Genomic DNA, 16,072 nt, shown 5'->3' with positions numbered 1-16,072 from the left:
GAGATGGTCTCTTAGTTCAAGTGGGATATACTTAAGGCCGTACGTTGACTTTCATGGACTTGTTCTAATTTTCTTCAGCTTCAATTTGAACTTGCACATGAGCAACTGATGATCTGTTATGCAGTCAGCTCCTGGCCTTGTTTTGACTGATGATACTGAACTTTTCCATGGTCTTTTTCCAAAAATGCAGTTGATTTGATTTCTATGTATTCCATCTGGTTAGGCCCACATGATAAAAAAATAAGTAGTCGCCATTTATTTTGGTAAAAAATGTATTTGATATGAAGAAGTCGTTGGTCTTGCAAAATTCTATCATTTGATCTCTGGCATTCTTTGTGTCACCAAGGCCATATTTTCCAACTACCAGTCCTTCTTCTGTGTTTCCAACTTTCGCATTCCAATCACCAGTAATTGTCATTGCATCTTGATCAATTTCAGACTATAAAAATTGGCAAAAATCTTCGATTTCATCATCTTTGGCCATAGTGGTTGGTGTATAAATTTAAATGATAGTTGTATCAACTGATCTTCCTTGTAGGTGTATGATATTATCCTATCACTGACAGCATTGTACTTCAGGATAACCTTGAGATACTCTTTGGATGATGAATGCAATGCCATTCTTCTTCAAGTTGTCATTCTTGGTGTAATAGATCATATGATAGTCTGATTCAAAATGGCTAATACCAGTGCATTTTAGCTCACTAATACCTAAGTTATAGATGTTTATGTGTTCCATTTCATTTTTGACAACTTTCAATTTTCCTGGAAATGGCTCTCTTTAAGGAAAAACTGACCCAATCCCCTTGGTAGGCTACAAGTACCCTATCACACAGTCACCTCGGTAGGAGTTACCAGCTGGTAGCTAGAAACACCACACGCAAAAGTAATCACACTGCATCCCCACAGTACAACAAACTGACAGATGTTTTTGGTACATAGCTGCCCTTTATTATGCTGAGGAATTTCCCTTCTATTCCTGTATTATTGAGAATTTTTATCAGGAATGGGTGTTTCTTTTATCAAATGCCTTTTCTGAGTTGATTGAGATGACCATATGAGTCTTTTCTTTTGTTCTATTTATTTGGCAGATTTTGTTGATTGATTTTCTAATGTTGAACCATCCTTGTATACCTGGTATTAATCCCACTTGGCCAGGGATTATTATTTTTTTGAGAAATTTTACATGTATATTCATGAGTGATATTGGCCTGTAATTTTCTTTTTTTTTGTGGTATCTTTTCTTGTCTTTGGTATCAGGATTGTGCTGCCATCATAGAATGAATTCGAGAGCATTCCTTCCTTTTCTGTGCTATGAAGTAGTCTGAGTAGTAATGGTGTAAGTTCTCTGAATGTTTGGTAGAATTCTCCATTGAAGCCGTCTGTGCCAGGGCTTTTTTGGGAGGTGGGGGAGTTTTTTTTTTTTTTTTTTTTTAACTCTTCAATGTTTTCTAGCTCAGTTTTTGGTTAGTTTTGGTAGGTAGTGCATTTCTAAAAGTTTGTCTATTTCCTCTAGGTTCTCAAATTTGTTGGAGTATAATTTTTCATAGTATTCTGTTATGATCCTTTTTATTTTGGTTGGATCTGTTGTAGTGTCTCCCATCTCATTTTTTATTTGTGTTATTTGCTTCCTCTCCTGTTTTTCTTTTTTCATTTTGCCCAGTGGTTTGCTGATTTTGTTGATCTTTTCAAAGAACCAACTTCTGGTTTTATTGATTCTTTCCATTGTTTTTCTTGTTTTTCTGTTCTCTATTTTATTTATTTCTCCTCTAATCTTTATTATTTCTCTTTTTCTTGTGCTTGTGGGCTTCTTTTGCTGGTCTCTTTCTATTTGTTCTAGTTGTAGGATTAGCGTCTTCATTTTGGCCCATCATTCTTTTTTAATGTGTGCATTTATTGGTATAAATTAACCTCTGAGTACTACCTCTGCTGTGTCTACAGGTTTTGGTATGATGTGCTTTCATTCTCATTTGATTCTAGGAATTTTTTGATTCCCCTTTTGAGTTCTTCTATTACCCAGTTGTTTTTCAGCAAGATGTTATTCAATTTCCATGTATTTGATTTTTTCCTTGCTCTTCCTGTTATGGATTTCTACTCTTATGGCATTGTGATCAAAGAGCATACTTTGTATTATTTTGATGTTTTGGATTTTGGTAAGGGTTGCTCTGTGGCCTAAAATGTGATCTATTCTGGAGAATGTTCCATATGCACTGGAAAAGAATGTATACGTCACAGCTTTTGGGTAGGGTGTTCTATATATGTGTATGATGTTAGGTTGGCTGTGGCCTTTACGTATTCTGTATTTTTTTTTTGCTTTAACAAACAGAAGTTTATTTTCTCACAGTTTAGGTGGCTGGAAGTCCGAATTCAGGGCCCTGGATCTATGGGAAGGCTTTTTCTGTCTATTGACTGTAGGGGAAGGTCCTTGTCTCTCAATTCCTTTGAGATCTTCATGTGGTATGGCATCTTTCTTCCCCCATCTCTGCTCCCTTCTCTATGCCTCATATTCTCTTTTTATATTTCAAAGGTGATTTGCTTAAAACACAACCTACACAGATAGGACCTTTTAACATAACAAAAGAAATCCATTCCCGAATGGGATTATAAGCACAGGCATAGGCGTTAGGATTTACGATACATTTTTTGGGGTCACTAGTCAATCATGGAGCCCTGGTGACGTAATGGTTAAGAGCTTGGCTGTTAACCAAAAGGTCAGCAGTTCGAATCCACCAGCTGCTCCTTGGAAACCCTATGGGGCAGTTCTACTCTGTCCTATAGGGTCGCTATGAGTTGTAATCAACTCAGTGGCAATGAGTTTGTTTTTTTGAGTGTGAGTCAATCCATACAGGCCCTGTAACTAAATTTACAAGATGTTACTTCTGCTTTCCTGAAAACATGTTAATTTCTTTCCAAGGAATGACAAATAGTTCTGTAGAATCAGAATTTCAGAGATAGAAGGGAGCTTAGAGGTCTTCTGGTCTAATTAGATCTTCTGTATTTTTATTAAATTTCTTTCTAGATGTTCTGTCCTTTACTGACAGTAGTGTGTTGAAGTATCCTACTATTATTGTGGTATTTTCTGTTTCTCCTTTCAGTGCTATTAGAATTTGTTTTATGTATTTTGAAGCCCTGTCGTTGGGTATGTAGATATTAAGGTTACATCTTCTTTTTTTTAATTAATTTTTATTGTGCTTTTTAAGTGAAAGTTTATAAATCACGTCAGTCTCTCATACAAAAATTTACATACACCTTGCTATACACTCCTTGTTGCTCTCCCTGTAATGAGATAGCACAGTTCTTCCCTCCACTCTCTCTTCCTCGTGTCCATTCGGGTAGCTTCTGGCCCCCTCTGCCCTCTCCTCTCCCCTCCATACAGGAGATGCCAACATAGTCTCATGTGTCTACTTGATTCAAGAAGCTTGTTCTTCACCAGTATCATTTTCCATCCCATATTCCAGTCCAACCCCTGTCTGAAGATTTGGCTTTGGGAATGGTTCCTGTCTTGGGCTAACAGAAGGTCTGGCCTTCAGGGTCCATCTAGTCACAGTCTGACCATTAAGTCTGGTCTTTTTACGAGAATATGGGGTCTGCATCCCACTGCTGTCCTGCTCCCTCAGGGGTTCTCTCTTGTGTTCCCTGTCAGGCCAGTCATCAGTTGTGGCTGGGCACCATCTAGTTCTTCTGATCGCAGGCTGATGTAGTCTCTGGTTTATGTGGTCCTTTCTGTTTCTTAGGCTCATAATTACTTTGTGTCTTTGGTGTTCATTCTTCTTTGCTCCAGGTGGGTTGAGACCAATTGATGCATCTTAGATGGTGGCTTACTAGCATTTAAGACCCCAGACTCCACTCTACTGAGTGGGATGCAGAATGTTTTCTTAATAGATTTTATTATGCCAGTTGATTTAGATGTCCCCTGAAAACCATGGTCCTCAAACCCCCGCCCCTGCTATGCTTGTCTTTGAAGCTTTCAGTTTATTCAGAAACTTCTTTGCCTTTGGTTTAGTCCAGTTGTGTGTATTGTGTATTTTCTTTCCCTTCACCTAAAATAAAACTTATCTACTGTCTATTTAGTGAGTACTCCTCTCCTTCCCTCCCCTCTCTTGTAACCATCAAAGAATATTTTCTTCTCTGTTTATTTCTCCAGTTCTTATAATAGTGGTCTTATACAATATTTGTCCTTTTGCAGCTGACTAATTTCACTCAGCGTAATGTCTTCCAGATTTCTCCATGTTATGAAATGTTTCATGGATTCATCATTGTTCTTTATCAATGCGTACTATTCCATTGTGTGAATGTACCATAATTTATTTATTCATTATCCATTGATGGGCACCTTGGTTGCTTCCATCTTTTTGCTATTGCAAACAGTGCTGCAATGAACATGGGAAGGTTACGTCTTCTTGATGGATTGTCCCTATAATCATTATATAATGTCCTTCCTTGTCTTTTATGGTTGATTTTGCCTTACAGTCTGTTTTATCTGAGATTAGTATTGCCACTCCTGCCCTTTTTTGGTTACTGTAAGATTGATATATTTTTTTCTATTTTTTGATTTTTAATATTTTTTGTCTTTGTGTCTAAGGTGTTTCTCTTTTAGACAGCATATTGGTGGGCCATTTATTTATTTATCTATTCTGCCATTCTCTGTCTCTTTATGGGTGCATTTAAATCATATACATTTAATGTGATTATCCATAGGTATGAGTTTATTGCTGTCATATTGTTTTGCTTTTTTTTTTTTGTGGTTCCAATGTTTTCTTTGTTCCTCTTCTGTGCTGAGTTCCTTTTGTTTGTGGATTTTCTTTTCTTTCATTATTATAGGTTTTGTGTTTATGGAGTCTTTTATGTTTTCCTTCTTTTTTATTTTGATGAGTAGGTTTAACTTTCTTTGTGTTGTCCTTGAAATTTACCCTTATCTTCCTAAGTTTCAACCAGTCTTTTATTACTTAATATCACCTTGATTTCCTCTCCATTTGAAAGTTTTATATCTACACTGTTTATTCCCCCTTTTATTGTTTTTACGTTGTTGTCATTTACAGATTGGCATCTTTGTTTTCCTGTTTTAAGTCTTTTAGCTTTGTTTTATTATTGGGAGTTCTTTACCTAGGTTGGTTTCTGGCTGATAACTGTCCTGTGTCCTAGACTCATGTTGTTGGCTCTCTGTCTTGGTTATCCAGTGCTGCTGTAACAGAAATACCACAAGTAGATAGCTTTAACAAAGAGAAATTTATTCTCTCACAGCCTAGGAGGCTGGAAATTCAAATTCAGGGTGCCAGCTCCAGGGGCCAGCTTTCTGTCTCTGTTGGCTCTGGAGGATGGTCCTTGTTATCAGTCTTTTCTTGGTCTAGGAGCTTCTCCACACAGGAACCGAGGTCCAAAGGATATGTTCTGCTCCCATTGTTGCTTTCTTGGTGGTGTGAGGTCCCCATGTCTCTCTGCTTGATTCTCTCTTTTATATCTCAAAAAAGATTGGCTCAAGAGACAATCCAGTCTTGTAAATTGAGCCCTGCCTCATTAGCATAACTGCCAGTAATCCTATCTCATTAACGTCATAGAGACAGGATTTTCAACATATAGGAAAATCACATCAGGTGACAAAATGATGGACAATCACACAATACTGGGAATCATGGCCTAGCCAAATTGCTAAACATATTTTTAGGGGACATAATTCAATCCATGACACTAACTGAAGGATTCTCTTTAATATTTCTTGTAAGTTTGGTCTGGGTTTTATGAATTTCCTTAATTTTTGTCTGTCTGAAAATGACCTAATTTCACCATCATATTTGACAGAGATTTCTGCAGAACATATTATTCTTGGTTGGCAGTTTTTTGTTTTTTCTTTCAAGGTATTGTATATGTCACCCCGTTGTCTTCTTGCCTGTGTAGTTTCTGTCAAGTGATTAGAGCTTGGAGTCCTGGTGGCACAGTGGTTAAGAGCTCGGCTGCTAGCCAAAAGGTTAGCAGTTCGAAATCACCAGCTACTCCTTGGGAACCCTATGGGGCAGTTCTCCTCTGTCCTGTAGGGTCGCTAATGAGTTGGAATCGACTCAACAGCAACAGATTTTTATCAGAGCTTAGTCTTAGTGTTTTCCCTTTGTAAGTGACTTCATTTTTCTCAAGCTGCTCTCAGGATTCTTTATTCGTTTTTTATTTTGGTAAGTGTGGTTATGAAAGCCTTGGTGCCTTTCTTTTCAGGTCTATCTTATATAGGGTTCATTGAGATTTCTAGATGGTCAGCTTTTTATCTTTCATGATATTTGGGAAGTTTTCTGCCAACAAATCTTCAGTAATCTCTGTGTTTTGCATTATCTCCTCCTGTTCTGGGACTCTGATCACATGCAACATTTTGATTCTGATTGTGTCCCACATAATTTTTAATTTTTTTTCATCCTTTCTCTGATTTTTCATCAAAGTGGCCTCCATGGATTTATCTTCAGTCTCACTGATTCTGTTATCCATTGTTTCAAACTTGATCCTAAAATTTTCTATTGAATTGTTTGGTTTTGAAATTTTTTTTATCTTTTGTTTTTCTAGTTGCTGTTTTTTATGACTTCAAATTGTTTATTTATTTTAATGTTTTGTTCTCGTATTATTTTCCTGAATTCTTCTATTGCTTTGTTTTTCTTGATTTTGGGTATGGATTTGTTGGTTTTGTCTGTGTTTTCCTTGGTCTCTTTCCTAATCTCTTGGAAAGCCCTAAATATTAGTCTTTTCAATTTCATATCAGGTAGTTGCAATGCCTTTTATTCTACCAGTAGGTTATCTGATTCTGTTTTTTGTTCACTTACTGGAGATACCTTACCCTGGTTTTTTTAATATGCTTTGATATTGTCTACTGTCTCCGAGACATTAAGGTATTATTTTCTTTGTCTATTGAGTTTATGATCATTTGTTTTGCCCCACTTTTTTGTTCTGTGTTGATATGTCAGGGTGAGCGGGCCAGGCATGGTTTGCTGCTTGCTTTTCTGTGGACACAATAGCTCTCACCACCTTTTCTGGGTGGGCAGAGCAAGCCCTCTCTCTGTACACTGTGGTGGCTCAGGGCGAACTGGACAGATGCTGCCTGCCTCCTGATGTTGGTCCAGCAGTGTGGAAGCATTCACAGCCCCTCACAAGATGGGCAAGAGTGTTGGACAGGGAGTGGTACGGGCTTACTTCCCATCGTTTAGCAGTTGATCAAGTGGTGGGAGGGGAGGGGTTGTGCAAACCTGGTGTGGTGGTGGCCTGAGCACCAGCAGCACTTTAGCCATGGCAGCATGGCAGGGGCCAGTGGGAAGGGTGGGAGGTGGCATATGGAGCTAGGTGGGAGGGGGAAAGAAAAGAAAAGTGGGAGAAAGGGAAAACAAGGCATGGTGGTAGCTGGCGGGTGGAGGTTGGGCAGACCTGGGGGCCAGCAGGAAGGGGGAATATGGGGCTAGGTGGGAGGGAGAAAGAAAATAAATAAATGGCAACACTGTGGGGGCCGGTGGATGGGGGCAGCGTGGACCCAGGGTTGTGGGAGGCTGGTGCACTGGTAGCACTTTATCCACGGCAACACAGCGAGGTCTGGCAGGAAGGAGGGTAGGTGGTGTATGAGGGTAGGTGGTGTATGGGGCTAGGTGGGATGGAGAATAAAGTAAGAAAAGACAAAAGAAAAAAATGGCTGCACAGTGAGGGCTGGCAAGTATCAGTGAAGCTGGGTCCAGTGGAAAGGGAGGGGAGGTAACTTATGGGGTTAGGTGGTAGAGAGAAAGAAAAGAAGGAAAAAAAAAAATGGTGGCTCAGTGGGAGCTGGTAGGTGGGGGCGGAGCTGACCTGGGGTGATGGCGGAGCTGACCTGGGGTGATGGCAGGCTGATGGCACTCTAGCTGTGATAGTTCAGTGAGAGATGGCAGAAAATGGGAGGGGGGAAGTGGCCTACGGGGCTAGGTTAGAAGGAGAAAGAAGAAAATAAAAACGATGTGATGGGGGCCAGTGAGTGGGTGTTAGGTGGACCCGGGGGCCGGTGGGAAGGGAAGGGAGGCGGCATATGGTACTAGGTGGGTAGGAGAAAGAAAAGGAACAAAAGAAATGGTGGTACGGCGAGAGCTGGCAGGATGTGGTGGGAGGTGGTGTACAGGGCTAGGTGGGAAGGAGAAAGAAAAGGAAGAAGAAAAAAAAGCTGCACAGTGGGAGAGGGTGGGGTGAACCTGGGAGGGCTTGTACTGTGGACTCTGGTGGTGGGGGCTACTGGGATGGGGAGGTTCTTGTTCCCGTTCACCAGAAGGGTAAGGGGTGAGAAAGCATGTTTTTCTAATGCCGGGTGTTCTGACTCCTCTTGGGAGCTCCGTGAAGTTGCCTTTCTGCCCTCCCTGTTCAGGGTTGTTGCTGACTGTGTTTCAGTAACACAACTGTGCTGTTGTGTTAGTTGGGAGGAGACCTCCACTCTGTATCTGTCCTTGTTTTCCATCAGTTTCTTCTTCCATTCAGTCTTTGATCTGCTTCTTTATTCCTACATTTGATGCTCAGGGTTCCAGGACTGATGTTTCTGTTTTACTTAGTTTTTCGGGTCTGTGCTGCAGAGGAACGGTGTGGTGTGTCTGTCTAAGGTACCATGTTGGCTCTGCCAAGAAACAATTTTTTGATCCAGATTTGTTCTTTGGCTTTTCTTTGTCTACTTGAGAGATACAATAATTAAAAGTTTTAAATGTCCACGTCAAAGAGAGAAGAAAATCTGTATTTATTATTAATATTGTGGTCTGGGCTGGCAAATTGAAGTGTCTTACTTTTGTGTAAATGAAAAAAGTTTTCCTATATGAATGACTTCTGGAAAGACATCTCCCTAATTTCTTCTCTTCTGCTTTCTCCCCTAATAGAAGAGCTCATCTGTTCTGATGGCTTAGATCATTATCTTTCCACAGCTGCCCTGCAAATTTCGTTCTCCCCTTCAAACCGCTTTCTCTCTACTCAGCAGCTCTTCTCTACCTGACTCTCAGATATATCAACTTAGTTTTTTTTTTTTTTTTTAATTTGGAAGTTAAACATGGAAAAGACAAGAATAGAAGAGCTCATTAATCGGTATAAGAAAAACATGTCAGAGTGAGAATAAGTTATAAGGGCAAGCAGAGTGTTGATTTTTAGCAAGTTGACCCAAGATCATCCTTCATTAAATAGCTGTAATGTAGTTCACAGTTTGGATCATGCAAATATTATGAAATACTTAAATGACTTATAAATTTATTATTAATGAATGATAATATTAGTAATAAATGTATACTAGACTCAGCTGCTTCGTTTGGCAATATAATGCTAATAAACCCTATGTTCACATAAAAGGAAAAAAAGCAACAAAAACAATTTGCCAAAGGGGCCGTTTCCCATTTGATACGACAGCCTTCTTTAATTTGTTCTCTATGCCTTTACTTATTTTCTCATTTACTGTAACCATTTCTGACTTGGGAAGTAAATAAGGTTACATGCAAAATTGTAATTAGATTTTTCAAGTTTAGTCACCAAAAAGTTGGGCTTAGAGGCAAAGGAAATGTTTTATGGTATAGCAAGTGAGAATCTTTTTAAATATTCATAAGAATACAATAATCCTGATCTGGAAAACCTGAAATCAGGGAAGAAAGTGTAGCATTGCTAAAGCTTGTCTCATAGATAAGTAAATAGAGAATGTATTTTCTTTTTACTGGTGTCTGGGTTAGTCTTATGAGAGATTAATTTGTTATTTTTTTCCAAGGTTTTTTTTGGTTGTTGTTGTCGTCGTTCTCCTGTTATATTCCTAGATGCATTTGTACTCCCTTGCCTCTGGGGAGGAGTGTATCATAGAGTGGAAGCAAAAGTTGTTTGTAGATGACAAAGCACAGCATGCAGACATTGAAGAACAACATGGAACATGGACAGTGGGAATCTCAGTAACAGCCATAGTGGCTGGGAGATTAGAGGGGGCTTTCCAGTGCTATTGCCCTTGATAAGGCCCCCCTAGGACCTTTGCAGGGCATTGGTTAGGGGAGTCCTTCAAATGCCTGTGATTAAATTTCCCACTGTGTTGGCAGGATGAAATTTTTGGATGAAATTAATTTGATTTATTATTATCATCATCATTACTATCATTTATTTGGGACCTTAGGGCACCAGGTAGGACTAATCATGATCTTTGGTTTATGATATACTGCCATCGTTGTTTATGCGTCACATTCATTTATTTTATTTAATTTTATTCATTAATAATATAATGAAATTATGTGAATCCACTGCCTGAGTGCACACTTATTCATAACTTCTGGCTACCTGTGTGCTCCTCCTTATCTCTTTTGCCTGCCATTGGAGTAAATGTTACTTTGAATTTTATCTTTATCTTCACCCTGCTTTACAGAAAAATTATATACATATATAATCCGAAAAGTATTTTGTTTAGTTTTCCGTATTTTTGAATTTTATAAAAAGGGTATTGTAATGTATGTATCTTTTGGGACTTGCTTCTTCCACTCACCATTATTGTAATAAGATTCATCCATGTGATACATGTAGCTTAGTTCACTCATTTTCATTGATATTTAATATTTTTGTGATTACACTATAGTATATTTAATCAGATTCCTGTTAGTGAACATTTTTATCATTTCCAGATTTGTGCTGTTATAAACAATGCTGTTAGGTGTTTTCTGGTACACATTTCTAAACTTCTTTTGGGTAAATACTTAGAAGTGGAATTGCTGGTTCATTGGGTGTACAAATATTCATATTTTATGAGATAATGCCAAATTGTTTTCCAGAGTAATTAATTTATATCCTATCAGCAATGTGAGAGCCCACTGATCTACAATATCTTCAATACTCGCTATTGCTAGCTTTTTATGTTTTGCCCATTGAATGAATGTCCAATAATGTTTCTTGCTGTGGTTTTACATTTTCCTAATTACTAGTTAGACGGAGCCTCATGGCGTGGTGGTAGCTGGCAGGTGGTTCAATAAGACAAAGGAATTAATTAAAAGCCATAAGAATAAGAAAGAAGGAAAATAAAACAGTCATTTTCAAATGATTTGACAGTCTATTTGAAATCCCCCCAAACTGAGTAAACAAAAGAATAATAAGGGAATTTAGCAAGATCAATACACAAAAGTTGATTGCCCCTCCATGTACCAGAAACAATTAGAATAATAATAACAATGAAGACACCAATTATAGTAACAGCTATAAAGTACAATATTTAGAAATAAATATAACAAAAGATGTACAAAATGTGTATGTAGAAAATCATAAAGTATTACTGCTGGTATTAAAGATGACTAATAAGTGAAGTATCCTGTGTTCATTGATGGGAAGAAAATGTCATAAAGACCTCAATCCTTCCTATACAGATCTATAGATTTAATGCAACTTCAGTGAAAATTCCAACCAGATTCTTTGTAGAACTCAACAAATATAAGAATAGCCAAAATACTTCCTAAAAAATGAAAAATTGTGGAAGGAGTTGCTCTACCAGATAAAAAGGCTTACAGAGTTATATTCCTTAAGATGTGTTATTCACACCAGGAGAGAAAATGATGCATAAAATAGTGTAAAACTCAATAAAATACCTGTATGTATGTAGGACTTTGACATTTGATGGACATAGCATAGAAAATCACTTGGGAAATGAATTACTATTTAATAATATTGCAGCTGAAAAAAATTGTTATCTACATGGAAGAAACATGAAAATCTCTACCTCACATCATACATAAAACTCAAATCTCCACGAAGTAAGAAATGAAATGGCAAAGGCAAAAAAGGAAAAAGTTTCAACAGAGTTAAATAATGTGACATTTCTGCATACTCAGATTTGCAGTTACATATTCATACCTGATTTTAATATCGAGCATATATTTACTGTGGGATACAGATTCTCAGAATCCTTTGAATAAAAAATATATAAGTTTCTGTTTCCTTTTATAAAATGATGCTCATCTTTTCCCCACTGCTCTCCCCTTTCCAATCCTTGTGATTACTCCAGGGGAGAAGATCCTAAATTAGTTATTAACGTCTTTAACCCTTGCAAAATATAAAGAGGGTTATGGTTGGGAAGATGAAGGGAAGTTTGAGCAACACTGAGAAAGCAAGAAGCAGCAAATATTAAAACTTTGAATTCTGAATATAGATTTCAATGGTTTTTCTTATGTGTGGTAGATATTGTTAGTTGACTTCCTCAACACCCATTCCAATTCCTCCTCATTTGCTTTCCTCCATTTTGAAAGATTTAAAGCCAAAAGTTCACCTTTTTAGACTCCTTTTTAGCCAGAGGTGGCCCTGTAACTCAGTTCTGGCCAGTGAGACATAAGCACTTGAATTCTATTGGTGTTGCCTCTTCTGTTTCCTCCATTTTGGTATTTGGATGTATGAGACTTCAGTTTACCTCTCTTAGAATTTAACAGTTCTGGTAGACAAAAATTAAGTAGTAAAAACATAAAGGAATTGAATTATACAGCTAATAAATTTGATTTAATAGATATAAATAGACCCTAACATCCTTTAAGAGGAGAATTTTTTTTTTTTATGCACCATTAAACTTGCACAAAGACTGATCATGAATTTGACTACACATTTTTATTTTTAAATTGTGCCTTAGGTGAAATTTTACAGCTCAAGTTTATGGCTCTCATACAAAAATTTATACACACACTATTGTGAGACCCTAGTTGCAGTCCCTATAATGTGACAATACAGTCCCCATTTCCACTCCCAGTTTCCCGTGTCCATTCAACCAGCCCCTGTGCATTTCTGCCTTCTCATCTGACTATACATTTTTTTTTTTAAGTAGAAATATTATGGATCACAGTCTGTGGTCATGAGTCTGTAATATTTGAAATAGATAGTAAATAGATAAACAGAAATTCTACCTACTTGGAAACAAACTTCTAAAAATTTTATGTTGGGTCAATGAGGAAATGAAAATGGGAATTAGAGTCTACCTGAGAAGTAATGAAAATGAGAATACTTTATCTCCAAATCTATGAAATATAGCAAAAGGTATAATCAAAATAAAATCAGTAGTCTTAAATGCCCCCAAAATTGAAGAAGAAAAATGGAAAATAAGGAAAGTAAGTATTCATCTTATGAAATTAGAAAAGGAACAAAAAAAGAAACCAAAAAAAAATAGAGGGAATTTAAAAAGATATAAGCTGAATTTATGAAATTAAAAAAAATAGTGAAAAGAAAAAATAAATCTAAAAGTTGGTCATTTGAAAAGATCAATATAACAGATAAACCTCCATAAGTTTGATTATAAAAGAGAGAATAAAAATATCAGTAAGATTAGAAATGAGAAAGTAGACCTAAGTACATATATAGGAGAAATTAAAAAGAATTATAGAAGACTACACATGTATTTTGAAATCAAATTTAGAGACTTAGAAAAGATGCTTTCTAAGCAAAAGATACAGCACCAAATTTGACCTAAGACGATGTAAGATCTTTGAAGAGACCAGTTACAAAAGACAAGATTGAAAAGGTGAATAAAGATGTACCATTCAAACAGAACACCAGGGCCAGGTGAATTCTCAGCCAAGTTTTACTTAACCTTTAAAGAAGAGTTTATTCCAGGTTTTAAACTATTTTGAGCTGTAGAAAATCTAGAAACCTTTCTAATTTATCTTATAAATCTCACAAACTTATTAACAAAACTTAATGAAGTATTAATATAGTAGCCCAAACAAAACATTTATTAATACATATCGGCATATAGAATCCAACAATACATCAAAAGAATAATACAGTATCGCTAAGAGGTAACTCAGGAATTAAAACATAATTCAGTATCAATATAGTCCATTATTACATTAATAAATTTAAGAAGAAAAAAATATATAAATAGGTGCTGAAGGAATTTGATAAAATAAAGCAGCTGATTAAAAACCTCTAATAAAAGCTCTTAAGTAAAACTAGGAAAGAAATTACTTAAATGTACAAAATCTTTTTACGATATCGCTACAGCAAATACCATTCTAAAGAGCAAAATACTATACTTTTTAATTAAATCAAGCATATGAGATAGATACCGTCATAATCCCCATTTTGCAGAGGAGAAAACTGAGGTACAGACAGGTTAAATAACTTGCCCAATGTCACATATACAGCTAGTGGTGAATTTGGGATTCAAAGTGACGCAGTTGCAATCCTGAGGCCATGCCTCTCCACAACTAACCAGGGATACCTTTTATCACTATTACTATTAAACATTTTTCGGAGGTGCTAGCAAATGTAATAAAACAAGAAAATAAGAGATCGCCTTGGAAAAGAAGAGAGAAATTGACTTTTTTGCTGATTATATTCCTTGAAAACTAGAGAGTATCCGGTAAAATACTACTAAAATTAGTAAGGACATTTGATAAGGTAGATGGACAAAAGGTGAAGAACCAAAATTGTTTTCCTCTACTCTAGCAATAAAGAGTTATAAATGGAAGTGGGGGAACTATTTCACTCACAACAGTCACAAACACACATATGCAAACACATAGGAAGAAAACAACTTTAAAAGTTGGCAAATATTTGATAAGAAAAGCACAGGGCATATAAAGAAAACTAGTCTTATCAGAAGACACACAGAGAAAACTTGAACAAATGTGAAATAAACATCTCAGAGAGAAGACTAATTATTATTTTAAATGTCAGTTTTCCAGAATTAATGTGCAATTATAATGAAATTTCAGAAACAGGATTTTTTTTTTGGGGGGGGAGACATTGGATAAAATCATTTTAAAGTGTAAATGAATATATGCCAGAAAAAATGTATAAAATTGATGAAGAGTGAAGGGGAAATTATATTAGGTGGTGTTCAACATGGGCATAGGGAGAGACATAATCAGAATAGGCATAGGGACAGACAAATAGTTTGGGATTTAGGAATGAATCTCAGGGTATATGAAACTTTCATATTTGATAAGAATAGGGGTTCAATTTAGTGGGAAAGGATAGATGATTAACAAATGGTAATGACACAATTGCCTGTTCACTTGGAATAAAAGTCATAGGGCTGTCTTTAATCCACCAGTCTGTAAAATTTTTTTTTTTTTTTTTGTAATGACACAATTGCCTGTTCACTTGGAATAAAAGTCATAGGGCTGTCTTTAATCCACCAGTCTGTAGTCTTTTAAGTGGCAAATCAAATAGCCAGGCCATTTGCAATACCCCCTGGAGTTAGTAAAAATATAATAAAGCTCATCAAAAGGACATTGGCTAGAGCTATGAAAATGGCCTTGAATTCTGCCCCCTAAGTGGAGCAACCATGTCCATTTTTACTTTTGCCTTACTGGTGCTGGAATTGAAAAATAGCAGCCCAGTGGACACCACTGGGTATAGCTTAGCCAAATGATCAGTCAGCTAGACCCAGGAATTTAGAGAACCTCAGTGAATCAAGGGCCCCACTGAGCCAACAGCTTCCTTCAGGTGGCAGAGTAGGGGATGAAGTGTCTCCCAAAGGGATAGCTGCCACTTCTTAAAAAATTTTTTTATTGTGCTTTTAGTGAAAGTTTACAATTCACGTCAGTTTCTCATACAAAAACTTATATACACATTGTTATGTGACCCTAGTTGCTCTCCGTATAATGTGACAGCACATTCCTCCTCTCCACTCTGTATTTCTCGTGTCCATTCAACCAGCTGCTGTCCCCCTCTGCCTTTTCATCTCTGGAGCTGCCCACTTAGCTGCCACTTTTTAAGGTAAGCCAAGATGTTGCTGTAGCCAAGCCAGCTGTATTCTTTAATAGTCCATTTCCATGTCACAAGCAGGGGTGTTAGCCTCTTCCCATCTTGTTAATTGTTGAGTATGAGATGACCCACCCTAAAATGGGAATATTAAGCCCTAGAGGGTCATAAGGCCTCCATGGGTCAGGCATTCAGTTTTAACAAGCTGTCAACAGCAAGCTGGAGTGTTCCTGATAGCCATATTAGGGAGGCAAAGAGTCTAAAATCTCAAAGGGAACCTCTGATTGGAGATTGCCTCTCTTTGCCACTGGCTTCAATTGACAAAATTATCAGTCACAGAGACTTGAATCACTAGAGCATGCCACAACTTGCTGAATAGCTTTCCATGCAGCCTTTTGGTTTGAGCTCCCACTCAGAAAGGATG

Source organism: Elephas maximus, chromosome 1, assembly GCF_024166365.1.
Source record: "Elephas maximus indicus isolate mEleMax1 chromosome 1, mEleMax1 primary haplotype, whole genome shotgun sequence".
Taxonomy (NCBI): domain Eukaryota; kingdom Metazoa; phylum Chordata; class Mammalia; order Proboscidea; family Elephantidae; genus Elephas; species Elephas maximus.
The sequence above is the reverse complement of the archived record's forward strand: the minus strand, read 5'-3'. Positions refer to the sequence as shown.